The sequence below is a fragment of the Microcaecilia unicolor genome, chromosome 7 (assembly GCF_901765095.1).
Source record: "Microcaecilia unicolor chromosome 7, aMicUni1.1, whole genome shotgun sequence".
Lineage (NCBI taxonomy): Eukaryota > Metazoa > Chordata > Amphibia > Gymnophiona > Siphonopidae > Microcaecilia > Microcaecilia unicolor.
Genome location: NC_044037.1, coordinates 15275262 through 15296866, shown reverse-complemented (window position 1 = coordinate 15296866; position 21605 = coordinate 15275262).

Sequence of the window (21605 nt, the reverse complement as noted above, 5' to 3'; positions counted from 1 at the left end):
GGAGAAAGAGCTTCAGGGAACTTCATGACCGGAACATGTAAGAGCATCACTTAGTCTAGCAACCAAAGGGACCCTTTTACTAAGCCGTGCTCAAACATGGCCGGCGCTGTTTGTGAGCACGTGGGTTTTCCGTGTGCTGCAGCCACTTTGAGTGCAGTGGTTTAATGGCAGCATTTATCTAATTTCCTATAATTTCCCAAATATCGTGTGGCCACTACCACGGGAGCCGTTACCATCACCTATTAAGCCGCAAACGAACCTTTTCCGGAGATGGGAAGGCGGTAGAACGAGAGGGCATGAAATGAGATTGAAGGGGGGGCAGACTCAAGAAGAATGTCAGGAAGTATTTTTTCACAGAGAGGGTGGTGGATGCTTGGAATGCCCTCACGTGGGAGGTGGTGGAGAGGAAAACGGTAACGGAATTCAAACACGCGTGGGATAAACATAAAGGAATCCTGTTCAGAAGGAACAGATCCTAAGGAGCTTAGCCGAGATTGGGTGGCAGAGCCGGTGGCGGGAGGCGGGGATAGTGCTGGGCAGACTTATACGGTCTGTGCCAGAGCCGGTGGTGGGAGGCGGGGCTGGTGGTTGGGAGGCGGGGATAGTGCTGGGCAGACTTATACGGTCTGTGCCCTGAAAAAAACAGGTACAAATCAAGGTAAGGTATACACAAAAAACTAGCACATATGAGTTTATCTTGTTGGGCAGACTGGATGGACCGTGCAGGTCTTTTTCTGCCATCATCTACTATGTTACTATGTATTTACTAGGCGGTAAAGGCTCCGACGCTACTCCCGTACTAATTTGGCAGCACACGGCAATGTACCCACACTACCTGATGGGCGCTGGGCACGCCTACTCTCCACCCATAACCACGCCTCCTGCACCAAAAAAATAAAAACTAGCATGGGATTAGCGCGTGCTGATCACCGTACTATCGTAGGATGCCTCAGTGCATCCTGCAGGTATTTAGTGGTGGACCTTCCCCTTCAACGGAAACATCTGCATGGTGGCACAGAAGGTCCAAAGTGAATTTAATCCACCCAGGGTCTTTACTCCATCAAGGGTTGCCTGTAACTCATTGACCTGTAATTAATTTGCTTTTTGAAGTTTCCATTATTTTCTCTAAGGATCATAACAGAAATTCGTTTGTATGGATGCTCACCGTCACACCAGTTTCTAGCTCCTAAAACCTATTAGAGTAACTAATCACTGCCCGGAATTTTTTCCCAGTTCTGTTAGGGTTTTGTACCAATACCAGTTTTCCTTCCAAAAGGGGTTTACGCCTACCATTCCCTCGCTGGTCAGGCAAACCCTCCCTTGTTCTGGAAACTGTGGGAGTATAGACAGGATACAATGCATTATTTCAGTTGAACCGCTTAGAGATTGCTTCCATCTACATAAAAGAGGACCTTAAGAATCTCGACACATGGAACTTTGACGTTTTTTTAAAATTGGTTGTTCTTGTCCATATACATTGCCTTCAGACACTTCTCCATGTCCATGTTTGAAATGTCCAACAGGCAGAGTTACTTCGATGTTTGTTTCACGTGATATACCATTTTATATTCCACATCTTCAAGCTGAATTTCCATTATTACTCCATATTAAATGCCAGTGCACAGAACTGTTTGAAAATATAGTATGGGGTCCCACCAATTGCGAAGTGGTATAACAAATTGCGATATGTGTGTGAAATGGAGAGACTTGTAGCAGAGCGCAAACATCAAAAGAGCAAATGGCATTCGACCTGGAAATTCATTCTCAATGATGTGAATACAGCCTAGAGTTATACATGTGCAAATGTATGGATGGAAGAGTATAGTGTATTCCCCATAAGGTGGCGAGGGTAGGGATGGGGGGGTATTTTTGTAAAAACATAAAAATTGAAGAAGTCAACAGACGTTAATTGAATGTTGTTATAAAATAGAAAGCATCTTGTTGGAATATCTGTCACACGGCCATATATGTACAAGTGCACTGATGGTTTGTACAAAATGTATTGCATAAATGTTCAATAAAGACTTCATATAAATAAAAAAAGAAAATATAGTATGGTGTAATGTAAATGTAATAGATGGAGGCCATGGTACATGGTCAAAATTACCTATGAAAGTACTTGGACGTTTTCACGGCTCATTTCTCTCTCCTCCTTTGAAGAAAAACACTTGGAAAAAACCAGTCACAAATTGGGTAAGACCCCAATTTTTTTTTAATGTTAAGCTCTCTGACCTTTAACACCTTTCAGTTTTGAAAGCTGTGCTATAGAAAATCAAAACTCATTAATTTTAAAAGAGAACAGACTGCAAATGTGCAGAATAATCTTTTTTCTAATAATAAAAATTACATCCAACAAGGAATTATTGGCTGAAGTATAAGAGAAGTAAACTCACTGTCTTGGACGCTGTGGCTCTCTGGAGAATTGTGGAGGGTCGAATTCAAAACAAAATCTACTATGAGTTTGCTCTGGAAAATGTTCGACAAGGTCCAGTTCTGGAAAACGCGGCTGGTCGTATAGACAACTGTGATGGGGCGTTTTCCATAGAGTGACAATTGGTGACTATCAAAGAGGTTCATGATTTATAATCCGGGGATGACTCCCAACCACAAATATTTTTAAGACACTTTTGCACTTTAAAACAAATAGAGAAGGGAGTTTCATATCCATCATGCAAGAAAGCCATTGTTACTGTCTGCAGATAACTTACCAATGTAACGGCAGCCAGAATCCACGATGGCACAGCTGAATTACTTGAAGCCATTGCGCAATAACTTTGATTCTCCAAAGTTCCAGTTATTATTTAGGCAATAGCTCTTTAGAGCTGTGTCAGGCTCCTCACCATACGCTTCCAAAAACATCCTGTGTGTCCGAGGCTCCAGCAATTGTCCTCATAATTGAGCAGTTTTTCCAGTAATATGTAGAGCTGATGTATGACCTCGAGACCAAGAACATTTCTAATCTATTTTCCTTTGGCACGTCCCATGGCTATGATTGCCACAAGTTCCAGACCGCTAAGGATGTGTTAGTCCAACCCTGTTTGCAGCTTCCATCCAAAAACATTCTGTGGTTTGCAACTTCGATAATCTGCAGCCATGTGACTCTCCTAGTTTTAGTCGAGGTGCCATGCAGGTTGAAATGTTCACTCATAGTAATCTGAACATTAAGGGATAAATAGTCGGCCAGTTTTATGCCTCGATATTCATTGCTAGAATATTGAGGAATTGAAAATCTAGGTGCGTGCGGCTGGCAGGCACTTCTCCAGGTCAGGGCCAAAATTCAACCTTTAACAGTATAAGTTAAACCAGACTGAGATAGGACAGCATTTTTTGTTTGTTTGTTTTACATTTGTACCCTGCGCTTTCCCACTCATGGCAGGCTCAATGCGGCTTACATGGGGCAATGGAGAGTTAAGTGACTTGCCCAGAGTCACAAGGAGCTGCCTGTGCCTGAAGTGGGAATCGAACTCAGTTCCTCAGGACCAAAGTCCAGCACCCTAACCACTAGGCCACTCCTTCACTGTTGCTACTATTTGAGATTCTACATGGAATGTTGCTATTCCACTAGCAACATTCCATGTAGACCCCTTGCAGATCAGCAATGTGGCTGCGCAGGCTTCTGCTTCTGTGAGTCTGACGTCCTGCACGTACGTGCAGGACGTCAGACTCACAGAAACAGAAGCCTGCGCAGCCTTCTACATGGAATGTTGCTAGTGGAATAGCAACATTCCATGTAGAATCTCCAATAGTAGCAACATTCCATGTAGAATCTCCAATAGTATCTATTTTATTTTTGTTACATTTGTACCCTGCGCTTTCCCACTCATGGCAGGCTCAATGCGGCTTACATGGGGCAATGGAGAGTTAAGTGACTTGCCCAGAGTCACAAGGAGCTGCCTGTGCCTGAAGTGGGAATCAAACTCAGTTCCTCAGGACCAGAGTCCACCACCCTAACCACTAGGCCAATCCTCCCACATAAAAAGCAGTCGTGTTTGTCCAGGTTAACGTTTCCAGGTAAGGCTGAATATCAGCATCTAAGTGCCAACTCCGCCCCTGGACCGCTCACAAAATAGTTGGTTTCCATTTTCACAGTTAAGGGGGATATTCAGAGGCACTATTGAGGTAAGTGCCTCTAAATGGAATCCGACGAGTTCCCACTCGGACAGTTCCCACACACCAATTCCCCCCTAGGACAATTCCCCCCCCCCCCCAGCACAATTCCCACTTAATGTGGTGTGGGGGGCATCCCCCCCCCCCCCAATGAACTCCAGTTTCTATTTATCTATCTATTTATTTACTTAATTAATTATGACATTTAGATCCCAGATTAAACATGAATTAGGTTGAAACCTAGTTTGGAGGGGGTGTGGGAAGGCAATGTCCCCCCCCCCCCCCATACACACACATGAACTGAATGTCTTGAAGGGGAAAGGGACGTATAAAAAATAATGTTGTGGGGGGTGAGGGGGAACTGCCCCCCCCCCAAATGATCTGGAAGATAAAGGGAGGGAGATTACTTGGCCTAGTGTGTTTTGGATCTTTTGGGTTACGGGTGAGAATTGTCCTCCCTGGTGTGGTGAGAATTGGTACAGTGGGAATTGTCCCTAGGTGGGTGGGAACTATCCTGTGAGAGCTGTCCAGGTGGGAACTGACCTAGAGCTCTCTGAATACCCCCAGATAGGCACTGAGCGCCATTTAACTGGTTAGGAACCTTTCTTAATTGGTTAAATGGTTTTGAATATCAGCCCCTAAGTGGATATGGAAATTGCAGGTTTAATTCAATTGGTCTAAGGACAGTAAGTCTAATGGAACATTGGTCTAATGACAGTTGGTCTAAGGATACCATTTGTCTAAAGTCCAATTCGTCCAAAGAGACAATTTGTCTAAAACAATTCATCTAACGGACAACTGGTCTAAAAATTAAGGGGCCCTTTTACAATCCGGCAGGACGTCAGGCTCACAGAAACAGAACGAAGCCTTGCGCCAGAAGAAGAGGACCTCGGCTAGCGGGGGTTGGTGTCCCCCACCAGCAAAGGTAGCCAATGGTGGGGGAGGGTTGGCGGCGGGAGGGGGGTCGAGAGGGTCATCGGCAGGGGGGGATCAAAGTTGGTGGTGGTGGCGGCGGCGGGAGGGGGTCAGAAATGGCGGGGGTCGGCAGCGCTGGGGGGGGGGGCTAAAATGTGCCCCCTCACCTTGAGCTCTGGACCCCCCTCCCGTCGAAGTCTGACTACGCCCCTGGCATAGAGGAAAGACCTGAATCCCAATAACGCAGAATCTCTTGCAAGAATATATAAAACAGATCTTGAGCAGTAACAGTCAGCATTTGAGGAAAGTTCAAGTATCTAATATTCAAGGTAATTATCAGAAATTCTCAAGCTTTCGTTGCAAGATCATCTTCACCTGAATTAATGAAACACGGGGTCTGTTTAACTTGCTGGACTGAATCATTGTAAGGGAACCTAAGATCTCTTTCATCCTCGAGCTATTCCATGTTTCTACACCATTCAAATTTTTTTGTTTTGTTACATTTGTACCCTGCGCTTTCCCACTCATGGCAGGCTCAATGTGGCTTACATGAGGCAATGGAGGGTTAAGTGACTTGCCCAGAGTCGCAAGGAGCTGCCTGTGCCTGAAGTGGGAATCAAACTCAGTTCCCCAGGACCAGAGTCCACCACCCTAACCACTAGGCCACTCCTCCACTGTTGCTACTATTTGAGATTCTACATGGCATGTTGCTATTCCACTAGCAACATTCCATGTAGAAGTCGGCCCTTGCAGATCACCAATGTGGCCGCGCAGGCTTCTGCTTCTGTGAGTCTGACGTCAGACTCACAGAAACAGAAGCCTGTGCAGCCTTCTACATGGAATGTTGCTAGTGGAATAGCAACATTCCATGTAGAATCTCCAATAGTAGCAACATTCCATATAGAATCTCCAATAGTATCTATTTTATTTTTGTTACATTTGTACCCTGCGCTTTCCCACTCATGGCAGGCTCAATGCGGCTTACATGGGGCAATGGAGGGTTAAGTGACTTGCCCAGAGTCACAAGGAGCTGCTTGTGCCTGAAGTGGGAATCAGTTCCTCAGTTCCCCAGGACCAGAGTCCACCACCCTAACCACTAGGCCACTCCTCCACCTCTGACTGACTGACTGAAAGGTTGGCAATATCAATAGCGTTATTCATTACCAACAGTTCCATTTTCATATTATCCCTTTGAACTTTTCTAGCCTCAGGCTGCCTATTCTTCCCAAAGTCTGACACTCCATGAAGAAAGCCATAGCTTTAAATTAAATTGCTTTTGTTAAAAATTAGCTTTAAGTACCTGCCAGTGGAGTTTCTGAAAAAGCTAAACCGCAGTGTTGTAGTAATTTATTGAACATCATAGGGGAACAGCTGGCTTCTGCTACTTGAAAAAAGACCAGCGTTAGGGAGAGGGTATCATTGCAAGGAGAGGAGGCCTTTAAAATTACGCCTTCACCTAATGCTATTAATATTTTCCACTCAGTACTGCCAGATAATAGCTAACAACTACAATGTGTCATAAACATCCTGCCCTTCATGTCAAAAGCATCTTTGGATGCAAGTGTCAAATTGCTTTGGAGAGGGTCCTGCATCTGTCCTGGTGGGAGAAGGAATGACCATTTTATGTCAATGGTAAAACACGTACAGACGCAGTCAAGTGTTGTAAAATTTTCTTATAGTGGCACTTTACTTTTTATAATTAACACCAAATCAAAACAAAGATATAAAATTAAGTATTGGTAAAAGATAAAGAATGTTAATGAGAGAAATGTATTCACCATTTCTAGCAACACTTTGAATGGAAAGAGAGGCCAATTTAAAATTCACGGAAGTCGAGCCTAGCTTGACAGTAAGAGAAAAACTGACAGGAAATCAGTGAATGGAGAGTGAAAAAAAAATACAAGACAAAAAAGTGAGATAGAGGCAGAATTCTGAGGTACATACCATCAGGCTCAGGTGATTTTCTGCTAATTAGCTTGTTCATTTGCTGTGATACATCTTCCAATTTACTGTGATTTGCTTTAGTTCCTCTGAACCACCACCTTCAAAGAATGTCCTACTGTAGGTTCCCTTAAAGGATGTGTCTAGATTTTCAGGGCATATGGCTGGAGCGCTCTCCCTAAGCAGAGCCAACAAACACATTTTAAAATATGTGCTCTCCCTTTTATATTTTCTGAATCTTCCCTCCAGATTCAATTCTCCTCCTGTTTTAGAGTTTCTACTAATCATACACCATGCAGCTCCCATTTTCTCTTGTTATGGGCAGGCTCTTAGAGATCACAGAATATAGTCCTATTTGGTAACCAGTGATGTCATCATACTCTCCACAAAGTTTACCACTGGAGGAGCCTGAGGGATTTTTTTTTCTTTGTATACACAGTGGTTGTGCAAAAATATCACAGGTCCTACACGTTTATAGGTGTATGGTTTATGCATACAACATAGATTATACATAGAGACAGAATTATAGGCATCCAGGCATATTTAATAGCTTCAGCAGATCCAAATAACAGAAGGTGCTGTCTGATCTGATCCACTGTGCAACTGGATCATCCTTCTAAGTTATCTGTCCATTCAACTGAAGACTGCAAACACACACAGCGCTTTGACTGAACCTTTAAGAAGGAAAATTACTGAAAGCTAGGGTTGGAATGAGTCGCAGAACCAGTGTGATAGCACTGTAATGCTAAGAATAAGTTCTACAGCTTTACTTGCAACCCTTCACCTTCAAAAGATGCTCTGAATGTGTCCATGAGTAAAGCACAGGGGCTGTCTCTGGGACCTGGTGTTAGAGAAGGGGGTTGAACCTTCAGCACAGCAGGCCTTGTGTGTACACACACTCACACCCCTTACCTGGTAAGCTGCTCTGATATCTGGCTACAGAAGATCATTTCAGGTCAAACAGTGGGGCCTTTTCTGACCTTCCCCTTGTGGTTAGCCTATATCTTCCTTTACATACGGATATAAGCATTGCCAAACTGGGACAGACCAAAGGTCCATCAAGCCCAGTATCCTGTTTCCAACAGTGGCCAATCCAGGTTACAGGTACTTGGCAATATCCCGAAGCAGTAAAACAGATTTCATGCTGCTTATTCTAGAAACAAGCAGCAGATTTTCCCCAAGTCCAGTTATAGACTTATTTTATAGGAAATTAGCCAAACCTTTTTTTTTTAAACCCTGCTAAGCTAACTGGCTAAGCCTCATGGCTTGTTTCTCTCCATTGCTTGCAAGAACTGGGGATCTCTGAGCAATTCGTGATGGCATCGTGTCTAGTTGGTTACCGTTCAGCAGGCAACATGTCATGGGATGAGACACAAGCCAGAGCAGCAGAAGAGTTTGTGCAATTAAGTCGCCCAGGGCCCCTTTCACTGGCTTCCTATCCGTTCCCGCATACAGTTCAAACTCCTCTTATTGACCTATAAGTGCATTCACTCTGCAGCTCCTCAGTACCTCTCCACTCTCATCTCTCCCTACATTCCTCCCCAGGAACTCCGTTCACTGGGTAAACCTCTCTTATCTGCACCCTTCTCCTCCACTGCTAACTCCAGACTCCGTTCCTTTTATCTTGCTGCAACACATGCCTGGAATAGACTTCCTGAGCCGGTACATCAAACTCCATCTCTGGCCGTCTTCAAATCAAAGCTAAAAGCCCACCTTTCTGATGCTGCTTTTAACTCCTAACCCTTATTCACTTGTTCCTCACTTATTTTATCATCCTCACTTTAATATTCCCTTATCTCTTATTTGTCCTGTTTGTCTGTCCTAATTAGATTGTAAGCTCTGTCGAGCAGGGACTCTCTATTCATGTTCAAGTGTACAGCGCTGCGTACGTCTAGTAGCGCTATAGAAATGATAAGTAGTAGTAGTTCCGACACCTGCCCTTTCTGATATGTCAGCCACAGAGCCTCCAATGAACTCCGTATGATATGTAGTCCGGTGTGGCAGCCCTACCAGGGTTATGTCAGGGCTTGCATCACACACCCTATTTAGTGCTCTGACAGAGGTTCAGGGGCAGGTCTGGCTGTACCTGTACAAGTTTGTTCACTTATCTAGTATGCCAATTAACTTTCTACATGAAAAGGTATAAGAGTGAATGGTATGGAGGGAGGGTAAATGTTTGGGCCAGTTAAACTGTCAAATGTATCTGCTCTTTCAGTGTAAAAACAGTGCTTCTTGTGTAACCATCAACAATGGCATGTACATCATTGTTTGTATTCCAGAATAAAACAGCATTTGGAGAAGCTGCCATAATTCTCAGTATCTGTGTGAGGAGGAACTAGGCCTCCGGGCTTGTGAAAGTCAAAAGACTAGTGCTTGTAGCTTGGAAATCAACAGTAAAAGACACTAGAGCCTGTGCAAGTGCTGAGATCGGTGCCGGATTTAGACATGGTGAGGCCCTAAGCTGCAGGACCAGCACAAGGTCTGAGGCGGAGCTTGCATGCGGCCTCTCCCCCCCCCCCCCCCCCCCCCCCCGGGTGTTTTACCTGGTCACAGTGACTTTCCAAACCCGGCAGCGATTCCCATATGCTTCCCTGCTGCTTCCGGCACCCACCTCTTCCCTTTACTGTGTGGCCGCCTGAGCAAAACAGGAAGTTACATCAGGTTGGCCGCAGTAAAGGGAAGAGGCGGGTGCCGGCAGTGGCAGGGCAGTGTATGGGAGTCGCTGCCAATGCTAGGTTTGGAAAATCACCGTGACCGGGTAAAACGCCGTGAAGGCACCCCCCCCCCCCCCCCCCCGAGATACTGCTCCTAAAGATTGCTGCCTGAGGTCCCCGCCTCAGGTGGCCTAATGGTTAGGCCACCCCTGCTAAGTTATATAAAGCTTCAAGGCCCCTTGTTAAAAAGTTACACCAAAAGGTGTGTACCAAAACAGGACCTTGGGTCACCACAAAAATATTGAAAACATTTGCATACCTTTTAATTATTTAATAGCAATGTATTTAAAATGAATTTTGATGTTTCAACTGTAGATGTCATCTCTGCACATAAAAAGCCTCATAAAATTCTAAAAGCCAAAAACAATTCTGAAATTTTGTGAGGCCCTAAGCAGTAGCTTGTTTAGCTTATGCCTAAATCCGGCACTGGCTGAGATGGGTGTTTAGGGCTGGAGCTGTAGTAAAGGCTTTACGGCCTTTGCAGTTCTCACTGACTTACCAAGTAGCCTCTAGCTGGAATTCTCTTCCTCCTTTTTTAAGGTATATAGGACATTATTCTGTGTTTCGGAAATGATTAAAGTCTTTCCGTTTTAGAAAATATGCTTTACTAGTAAAAAAGCCCCGTTTCTGATGCAAATGAAACGGGGGCTAGCAAGGTTTTCTTCTGTGTGCATGTGGGAGTGTGTGTGTCCCTGCCCTCTGCCCTCTCTCCCCTCCCCCCTCTGAGTCCTTCAATGTTACAGAGAGAGCGATTTGATTTCCTGCTTTGCTGTTTTCCTTCACTGTTTGTGCTAGAGAGAGAGAGAGCGAGGGCGGGGCAGACACTCATGGGGAAACCGGATATCTCTCCCCCTTCACACTTCCGGCTGGAGGCTTCATAGAACGTTGGTGTTGCCTTTTATATATAGAGAAGATAATTTTCAGATGTTGTACTTTGATTTTTAAGATTGGGATTATTTTGTATAATTATCTGACTCCTTTTCTTGATGTTATCCGCTTAACACTTGTTGGTTGTAGCGGGCTCTAAGACCTTAATGTAATGTAATATCGTTGCTTTCAGCATATCACTGATAAGCTGTCGTCGGACATAGATGTCACCCATACCGTTTCTAACCTTGTCACCACTTAACTAATGGGAGGAGGAGATCCAAGGCACAACCACCAGAAGGAGCGACTCCAAACCTAGAATAAGACCTGCACCTTCTCTCCTTCCCTCTGCACAGGGTTGTGTGCAAAGATTCCAGAGATGAACCTAGGGTGAGACCTAGCACGGAGGGGGGTACAGGCTAATCTGAAGGGAGTGGAGGAGGTAGCATAGAGGACACATCGGTTTTGTTATTATAACCCATAGGGAACTCATTCTCTGCCCTTCAATATATGGGGGCCTATCTCTTGCTGTGACAACCTTGGGACAAGTCTGGTAGAGGGAGGCCCTATCACAGACATGAATAAACATGACAGCAGCTGTAGCAATAAATAGATAGTATATTTATTGGGATATCAACATGTGTAGACAAGAAGGGAGCAAGCTAGAAAACAGGAACAACTATGAGAACCTAAAGGACCCCAGGGAGTGGAGGAGGTGAACATAGTAACATAGTAGATGACGGCAGAAAAAGACCTGCACGGTCCATCCAGTCTGCCCAACAAGATAAACTCATATGTGCTACTTTTTGTGTATACCTGACCTTGATTTGTATCTGCCATTTTCAGGGCACAGCCCATAGAAGTCTGCCCAGCACTAGCCCCGCCTCCCACCACCGGCTCTGCCATCCAATCTCGGCTAAGCTTCTGAGGATCCATTCCTTCTGAACAGGATTCCTTTATGTTTATCCCACGCATTTTTGAATTCCGTTACCGTTTTCATCTCCACCACCTCCAGCGGGAGGGCATTCCAAGTATCCACCACTCTGTACTTCCTGACATTTTTCTTGAGTCTGCCCCTCTTCAATCTCATTTCATGTCCTCTCGTTCTACCGCCTTCCCATCTCCGGAAAAGATTCGTTTGCGGATTAATACCTTTCAAATATTTGAACATCTGTATCATATCACCCCTGTTTCTCCTTTCCTCCAGGGTATACATGTTCAGGTCAGCAAATCCCATACCATTCTCGTAGCTTTTCTTTGCACCGCTTCAATTCTCTTTTACATCCTATTTAGGTGGAGTGTGGTGAGGTCATGCAGAAGAGACCCTCATTGTTAAGAGCAGATGCCACCAGGACCATCAGATCCATCCAGCACTTATAAGACTCGGCCTAATCACATTCTGCATTTTTGTTTTCTAGAAGTTTGAGTTAGCCTGTATCAAAAGAACCTCAAACTCTGTGTTCTTTTTATCTCAAACGTCTACCACCTACAAAAGCTGGATAACATTCATAAACTTATTTTTAGCAGATTCAAAATTGACCAATAAATGATATTCATTGGACCCTTTATTTGTTTGTTGTATTGTTTGTATATTGCTGATTTTTGTAACATAAGCCACCTTGAGCCTGTGTGGATGCACAGAGATAAACTGAAGGAATAAAGAGGTCTCCAGCCCAATAATGTCTTTCAAAAATACCCCTAAACTGATCGCTGGAAGTTAGAGGAAATCAGTTCAGATTACCCCCTAAATTTTTGTTCAATACCACATCTGGAGACTTCTGAAGCAATTCCTTGAACTGTTCACCAACAGCCTCTGTTTCCTTGATTTCATATTACTGGTCTCCCTTCACTCTTTTCAGTCCAAAAAGCTCACAGTCAGCACTGCCTGTGATCAGTGGGATGGCAGCCCGACATAATAGACCATATACAAAAAAAACCCGACAAAAACCCCCCCAACAAAACAGACTAAAACCAAAACAGACCAAGACAAAAAAAAAACCCTCCCCAAAAAACCCCACAACAAAACAACCCAAGACAAAATAGACTCTTAATCAAGCTGGATTATGTTTTCAAGCAGATTTCTGATTCTCACTAGATACCAAGTGTGGATAGTGAAGTCAAGCCGTAGGCAGGTGCCAGGACTTTCAAGTGACAAGCCGTGGACTTCCTCAGTAATTTATGGCTCCGCCACTTCTTCGTACCCTTCAAATTCGTATCATTCAAAAATAAATCTATTTCATCAGGCCCTTTTGTCAGGAGTCTATATTGTCGGGAACTTTTTTGTTTGGAACTTTTTTGTCTGGTTTCTTTTGACCAGCTGTCCAGTGGGATCAGCTCTCCTCCTTCCATAGGACCACAGAGCTGAGTTCCCACAGTCTCAGGAGCTATTGCACCACCCCTGTGCCTGGGACAATTGGACACCTACCTGCACCCTGCAGTCCTCATTATACTACAAACAGAGATGGCAACCCAGGACTCAACAATGCTTAGTCGAGTGGAGGTGTAGCCTAGTGGTTAGTGCAGCGGACTTTGATCCTGAGGAACTGGGTTTGATTCCCACTGCAGCTCCTTGTAACTCTGTGCAAGTCACTTAATTCTCCATTGCCCCAGGTACAAAATAAGTACTTGTATATAATACATAAACCACTTTGATTTAACCACAGCAAGACAGTATATCAAGTTCCATTCCCTTTCCCCTTAGATTGTGAGCCCACTAGGACAGAGAATAACATGCAAACCACTTAGGTTGTACCACAGAAAGGCAGTATATCAAATCCATGAACCTTTACGCTCTGAGAGGACCAGTGACTTTCCTCCCCCCCCCCCCCCCCCTCTCTAGGAATTGGTTTGTGCATCGCTCGAATACCAAAACCGTTAATTGGACCTCTTTCTGACTGGAGACTCAGAGTTATGGGGATACACCCAGTTCTTCACCGATATAGTGAAAACATGACCAAATTTGTATGACTGTCAGGGCTGGCCTTAAGCAGCAGAGACAGGGATGGCTGCACAGGGCCCGCACTTAACTGAGTCAGCTTTGCAACTGGTGGCTGACCAAATTTAAGGGCCCTTTCACTAAGGTGCATAGGCGCCTACATGTGTACAGCGCACATCAAATTGAAACTACCATCCGGCTACCACATGCCCCCGGCGGTAATTCCATTTTTGATGCGCGTCCAAAACACGCGGTAGAAATTTTCTACTTTGTGGCACTTACCCGGCAGTAATCGGCAGTGTATGCAAGCTGACGATTACCGCCCAGTTAACGCATGAGACCCTGATCCTGCTCTTCTATCAGGGTTGGCTCAGCAGGTACCCCTCTCTCTTTTCACCGGGTCACTTGGCGGGGTTATAGTATTCTTCAACACAGGCTACCAAGGACAAATCCCACAATTATTGTCCTCCCTTATATAACAATTATCAGCTCCACCCCACACTGAGATTCCACAAATCAGGGCACTTCCAAGTGTGAGATGGACTCATGACTATTTTCATGCTGGGCTCCTCCCACCCAGAAGCTCTGATATAGCAAAGGGTTACACCTAGGGGCGTAGCTATGGGGGGGGCCATGGGGGCCTGGGACCCCACAACCCCTGGTTTGGCTGGCAGGGGTCCCCAACCCCTGCCAGCTGAAGCCTTCTTCAGCACCGGTCTCCGGTGCAGCCGCGTACGCTGCTTGCCCTCTGCTCTTCTTTCTTCTTGCTCCTCCTGTGCACGCTGATGCTCAGTGGTTTCCGGCGCAGCCGCGTTTGCTGCCTGCCCCCTGCTCTTCTTTCTTCTTGCTCCTCCTGTGCACGCTGATGCTCAGCGATCTCCGGCGCAGCGTGTTCGCTGCCTGACCTCTGCTGTTCTTTCTTCTTGCTACTCCTGTGCACGCTGATGCTCAGCATCAGCATGCACAGGAGGAGCAAGAAGAAAGAAGAGCAGGGGGCAGGCAGCAAACACGGCTGCGCCGGAGACCAGCACTGAAGAAGGCTTCAGCTGGCAGGGGTTGGGGACCCCCGCCAGCAAAGGTATTTATTTATGAGGGGAAGCGGCGAGGAGGCAAGGCAGTGGGGGGGGGGGGGGAGCGAAGCGAGGCGAGGCGTGGCAGGGGGGCAGCACTCAAAATGTGCCCCCAACCTTGGGCTCTGGCCCCCTCCCACCATGAGATCTGGCTATGCCCCTGGTTACACCATCACCAAATTAGCCTTTTTGCTGGTTTATTACATAGTGTCTAGTAACTCTGTGACACAAATTCACGCCAGCCTGGAGCAGGAGTAATGCGATCTGCACGGCTGCGGCTGTTCTCTGCCAGGCCACGTACAACTAGCCTCAGTGATCAGGTATCTATGGGCATTCCTGTGGGTAATGGAGACTCAATTAATAGAATGTCTATGGCAGAGATGCCAAGTTACCCAGTTCCAGGCTGGAGATTTTAGTACAGTCCTGGATTTCTGACCTCCCCATCCAGGTGCATTATGGGACTTCTAGCACTGATTTCAATACACACGGCAAATCTCACACTGCATTGGGATGTCAGTAGAAAACCAGGCCAAAAGTCTCCAGTCCAGCCTGGAACTGGGTAACTCGGCATCTCTGCTAAAGTGTTTATATATCCTGTGCATAAAAACTATCTTTTCTCAGGCTGTGAGGAATATTTCTCACTGTTGCCCTCTACAGGCCAAAATGATTATAGGTGAAAGCAGCCCTTTACAACTTTGCACCTGTTCCCAAACCAAATTAAGCAGGATGGAAGGAAGATTGAAAATCCAGTCTTATCTATTTGTTTCTCAGGATTCCCCTGTGTGTTCTCTTTTCTTGGGGTAGGCTCTTGATACCAACTGACGTATTTTAAGATGTCAAATCAACTGTCTTCATAATATCCCAAGCAACTATCTATTGTTATATGTTACAAAAGCAGCCAGATATATTCAAATCGCTCACATCATTAAGGAAAATATTGATAAATCAAAAAGAATCTCTTCCTTAATAGGATCCTCAGAGATCACAGAATCATTGTTGCTTAAGCTGGAATGTGCCAGAGAAACAGTGTGCAAATCTTCATCGATCCAGTTTTGTTTAAATTTTATTTAAATAAAGTTTCTAAATTTTTTTTAAGCAGAGGAGTGTGGTAGCCGTGTTAGTCCACTCTTAAGGTTATCAATAGAAATCAAACAAAATAAAACATGGAAAAGAAAATAAGATGATACCTTTTTATTGGACATAACTTAATACATTTCTTGATTAGCTTTCGAAGGTTGCCCTTCTTCGTCAGATCGGAAATAAGCAAATGTTGGTAGATGACAGTATATATAAGTGAAAACATTCAAGCATTACATCACAAACTGAAAAGGAACAGAAGGGCACACATCCCTGTAATTTATCCAGTTGCAAACTATGCCAAAATATTTCACAGGACCCCACAATTATCCACAAAGGAAAGATATTCAACATAAAAGGATCTTTCACTTGCTCATCTTCCAATGTGGTATATATCATTCAGTGTAAAAAATGTAACGAAGGATGCTATATTGGAGAAACAGGCCAGATGCTTAAGACAAGATTCAATTTACATAGACATCACATGAACAATGCTGGTGCCAGTAGGGCTCCCACCCCTGTTGGTCAGCATTTTACAGGACCAGGACACTGTACCAGTGACTTCACAGTGAGAATCCTGAAAGGTAACTTTAAAACCATACAAGAACGTAAGACCTTTGAAGTCAGAATGATTGAATATTTTAACACCCAACAGAAAGGACTTAACAAGGATCTGGGGTTCCTAGCCCATTATAAACCATAAAGCTGTATTTCTCTGTTGATCACCCTCCCCTCACCTATCCACACCCATCCTGTTAGAATATCAATGATATGCTTTGATGTCCCCATGCATACCTCCGACCCACCCCCATCCTCCCACCCTGTCAGACTGTCATAGTAATGCTTGAATGTTTTCACATTTGCTTATTTCCGATCTGACGAAGAAAGGCAACCTTTGAAAGCTAATCAAGAAATGTATTAAGTTATGTCCAATAAAAAAGGTATCATCTTATTTTCTTTTCCATGTTTTATTTTGTTTGATTTCTATTAAATTTTTTTTGAAACAAAGTATAGTCTGGTTATGTAATCTCTCCTTGCAAAACATTCATTAACTTCTTCAAAATTACATTCCAGTAAGGCATGAGATTTTTTTTTTTTTAAATGCCACCTAACTTGCAGCCGATTCCAAATTGACAAGAACCCCCACCAATATGGCCAGGTTTCGATACTTCATCAGGGAAGAGGTTCATAAACAACAGACTTGCATGCTGACGTGCCATATAGGAAGGGATGTTGGACAGCACCCTCCTGTGACCCAAAGAAAAGTGGACAGCATGTCACACACAGTTACCTAGCACATTGCTGCAGTTATGGCAGGGTAAGTAACCTGAGACAGAACGAGGAAGAGTCCAGCAGGCTTGGATCCTGGCAACCTGGGTTTGATTCCCACTGCAGCACCTTGTGACCTTGGGCAAGTCACTTAACCCTCTATTGTCCCAGGTAACATAATAACATAGTAGATGACGGCAGAAAAAGACCTGCACGGTCCATCCAGTCTGCCCAACAAGACAACTCATGTGTGCTACTTTTTGTGTATACCCTACTTTGATTTGCACCTATGCTCTTCAGGGCACAGACCGTATAAGTCTGCCCAGCATTATCCCCGCCTCCCAACCACCAGCCCCGGCACAGACCGTATAAGTCTGCCCAGCACTATCCCCGCCTCCCACCACTGGCTCTGGCACAGACCGTATAAGTCTGCCCAGCACTATCCTCGCCTCCCAACCACCGGCTCTGGCACAGACCGTACAAGTCTGCCCAGCACTATCCCCGCCTCCCACCACTGGCTCTGGCACAGACCGTATAAGTCTGCCCAGCACTATCCTCGCCTCCCAACCACCGGCTCTGGCACAGACCGTACAAGTCTGCCCAGCTCTATCCTCGCCTCCCAACCACCGGCTCTGGCACAGACCGTACAAGTCTGCCCACCGGCTAAGCTTCTGGGGATCCATTCCTTCGGCACAGGATTCCTTTATGCTTATCCCACGCATGTTTGAATTCCGTTACCGTTTTCATTTCCACCACCTCCCGCGGGATGGCATTCCAAGCATCCACTACTCTCTCCGTGAAAAACTACTTCCTGACATTTTTCTTGAGTCTGCCCCCCTTCAATCTCATTTCATGTCCTCTCATTCTACCATCTTCCCATCTCCGGAAAAGGTTCGTTTGCGGATTAATACCTTTCAAATATTTGAACGTCTGTATCATATCACCCCTGTTTCTCTTTTCCTCCAGAGTATACATGTTTAGTTCAGCAAGTCTCTCCTCATACGTCTTGTAACGCAAATCCCATACCATTCTCGTAGCTTTTCTTTGCACCGCTTCAATTCTTTTTACATCCTTAACAAGATACGGCCTCCAAAACTGAACACAATACTCCAGGTGTCCTGTCTGGTGCAAACACTTAGATTGTGAGCCCTCTAGGGATGGAGAAAGTACCTGCATATAATGTGTACAGCGCTGCGTACGTCTAGTAGCACTATAGAAATGATTAGTAGTAGTGGGGTTGCTGGCTCTTCTTTTCTCCCTTACTAACTTGCTGATCTGGGCAGTTTACAGACTAAAAGGTAAATAGGAAAACAACTACAGTGCACAATTTAAAACGATAATAACAGCACAGTCAAACTCACAACAAAAGCAAGGGAGAAGGTACGGAGAGCTAGTGGAGGAGGGGTAAGATTGGGAGAGAGGACAGGCAACACAAACCTCTCACCCACAACTTATGCAATATTGAAGGCTTGATTGAAACGCCAGGTTTTAATGAGTGATTTAAAGTTCTTCGGAGATAGTTCTCCACAAATGGAGAGGGGAAGAGAATTCCAATGATAAGCAGCTGAAAAAAGAAGGCGTGGAGACGAGTAAATTCAAGTTGGGTGGCTTTCGGATTAGGAAGGACAAGCCGATGGTCATTTTATAGACCGACGAAGTCTGATAGGAGAGTCTGGAATGGTTAAATTAGCAAGGTAATGGGGGAGATCAATTCTGTGGGCTTTAAAAGTGAGAGTAAGTAATTTGAATATAATGCGTTTCCCCTCCGGAAGCCAGTGGAATTTGGAAAGCAAGGGGGTGACATGATCCAGGTTTTGCGCATGGCAGATTAATTTAATAGTTGTGTTTTGGATTGGTTTGAAGCTTTCTGAGACTTGCACGGGAGCAACCTAAGTAAATGATATTACAGTAGTCCAGCCTGGTGGTAAGTAGAGATAAAACTATCTATGTTGAATTAACGACGGTCTGAATGTAATTGGAAGAGAACAGTAAAATTGACCTTACATAAATTCGATATTTGTGAGGAAAAGGTAAGATGGGAGTCTAAGATGACTAAATATATCTGGAATAGGTAGAATATATTATCAGCAAAATTCAAAAATCCTACCTTATATATAACCTGTTTGGGGGCAACTATGGCAGGCAAAAAATGAAAAAAAGTGGAGAAAAAACCCCAGAAAATTCGGAAACTCCTCGTTCTTAAAGGACACGCCTTTGGGATAATGAGGGAACCGTTACAATCATACGTCTTCAAAAAAAACTCCATTGTATAAATTTTCACATAAGCACTGCCATGTGCCACAACAAACACTTGTAAAGGAGACTCAAAATTCACATTTCTCAAAGCTTGGAAAGAGTACTTAACTCAATCGATGATGTCTTCAAAAATCACAGAAGTCCAGCCTCATATACATTGTACTCTTAAAGTACATCAAATCCCGACAGGGAAGCCCTGTTTCGCTATTACATAGCTGCTTCAGGGGAATTTTTTCGTCTAATCCAAGCACATAACATCTCTCTCCGTCTCCGAATCACCCTGGAACAAGAATGGCGAACCACATTCCAGGGTAGTAAGAACAGTGCCATTAATCAGCATAACAACAAAAAAAACTTTTTCGTTTGCTACTGCGCATTTGTCCAATACTAAATTCAGTGTGCATATTACAAATCCGAAGTCAGAATTGTTGTAACACGTCAGGAAATTTTGTTATGCATAAGTTTGCTCAAATGAATTTTTTTGTAATATTTTGGATATTCTCTCTTTTGTACTTTTTTTGCTTTTTTATTTGGTATTTTTACGTACAGAGGACTCATTCAACAAGTTCCATGTGTACGCACTATACACCCTTGTGTTGAATAATATGTTTTTTTACTAGGCTGTACTCATTTTCAATAGAAAGACATAACTTACCTTAGATTTCTAGGTGCAGATATTTCCCCGACAGTTGCCTGTTTCGCTCCGCGGCTTTCTCAAGGGGTTAGTCACACACTGGTTAGCAGGACAGCCTTCCTTTACTTCTATTTGTGAAATAGTGCTGAATATTGGCCACTGTGTGTCCAGGCTGAAGGAAAGCCTGTGTTAATCTCTATTTACATAAGAACATAAGAGTAGCCATACTGGGTCAGACCAATGGTCCATCTAGCCCAGTATCCTGTTTTCCAAACAGTGGCAAAGCCAGGTCACAAGTACCTGGCAGAAACCCAAATTGTGGCAACATTCCATGTAGAACCCCAAAGAATAGCAAGATTCTGGAATCCTAAAGAGTAGCAAGATTCCATGCAGAATCTCAAAGACTAGCAACATTCCATGTAGAACCCCAAAGAATAGCGAGATTCCGGAATCCTAAAGAGTGACAAGATTCCGTGCAGAATCTCAAAGACTAGCAACATTCCATGTAGAACCCCAAAGAATAGCGAGATTCCGGAATCCTAAAGAGTGACAAGATTCCGTGCAGAATCTCAAGGAGTAGCAACATTCCATACTACAAATCCCAGGGCAAGCAGTTGCTTCTCATGTCTGTCTCAATAGCCTTTTTTAAACCCAGATACGCTAACCGCTGTTACCACATTCTTCTGTAGGCTGGAATATAGTAATAAAGAACCTTTTTCCTTTCACTCTTGCCCCTCTTCTGCTTCTGTTTCTGAGAAGCCCTGCAGCCTGCCGGAAGCCACGCTGCCACACAGGTGCCCCCCATGCAGCCTCAAGGTGCCTACATGGAGTCACCCAGTTATAGAATTGCCCACTTGTTTCCTTTTTCCCATTTTCCCCCTCCTGCAACATACCGGCCACTGCAAACAGGATATTGGGCTAAAGGGACTTAGCATGGCAGGTCTTGTGTTTTTATATTCTCTTATGTGTGAGCCAATTTAAAAAATATGTTTTATGTAAAAAAAACAAAAACATTGAATTCTCAAAAGCAGGGGAGAACTGACCACTGAGACAAAAGGGCAGTGTCCGTGGGTCCATAGCACTAGGGAACCCACTGTGCCCTATCTAATTTAATCAGTTTTGATAGGTGGTCGGGGGCCCAGATCTCTGTCAGTCCACCTCTGCTCAAAAGAAACAGAAAATACAATTCAGACATCTTTTAACTTTTGCCTGAAGCATCTGTACAACTGGCTTAATTACTGCTTAGTCATAGTCCCCTCATCTATCTCTCCCCTCCCCCTCCTCCCCCCCAGGGATCCCTCTGACTGATGAAAAATCATATGGTGACAGCCAGGAAATGTCAGATTTTCCACCAATGCTGTTTTATGATTAACTAATTGCAGCTACAACTCCAGTGAAGGTAAAGTAGCCTCTTAAGCACTAGGTTGAATTCTTCAACTTTTTATTGCCGGAGTTTGATGCCATTGGCAATGTAATATCTGAGCACAGAGCTTCTTATTAGTGTCTGCTAAAAGAAAAGGGAACCAGAAGGTTACAGACTGAAGGCATAGTGCACAAGAACATAAGAGTAGCCAAACCCCTCCGAGAAAAACTGCACTGGCTCCCAATCAAAGAACGTGTCGCTTTCAAAATCTGCACCCTGGTTCATAAAATTATCTACGACGAAGCCCCGGATACATGGCAGACCTCATAGACCTACCAACAACAAACACAACAGGATCAACGCGAACATACCTAAATCTCCACTACCCAAGCTGCAAAGGACTCAAATACAAATCAACCTATGCATCCAGCTTTTCCTACGTAAGCACACAACTATG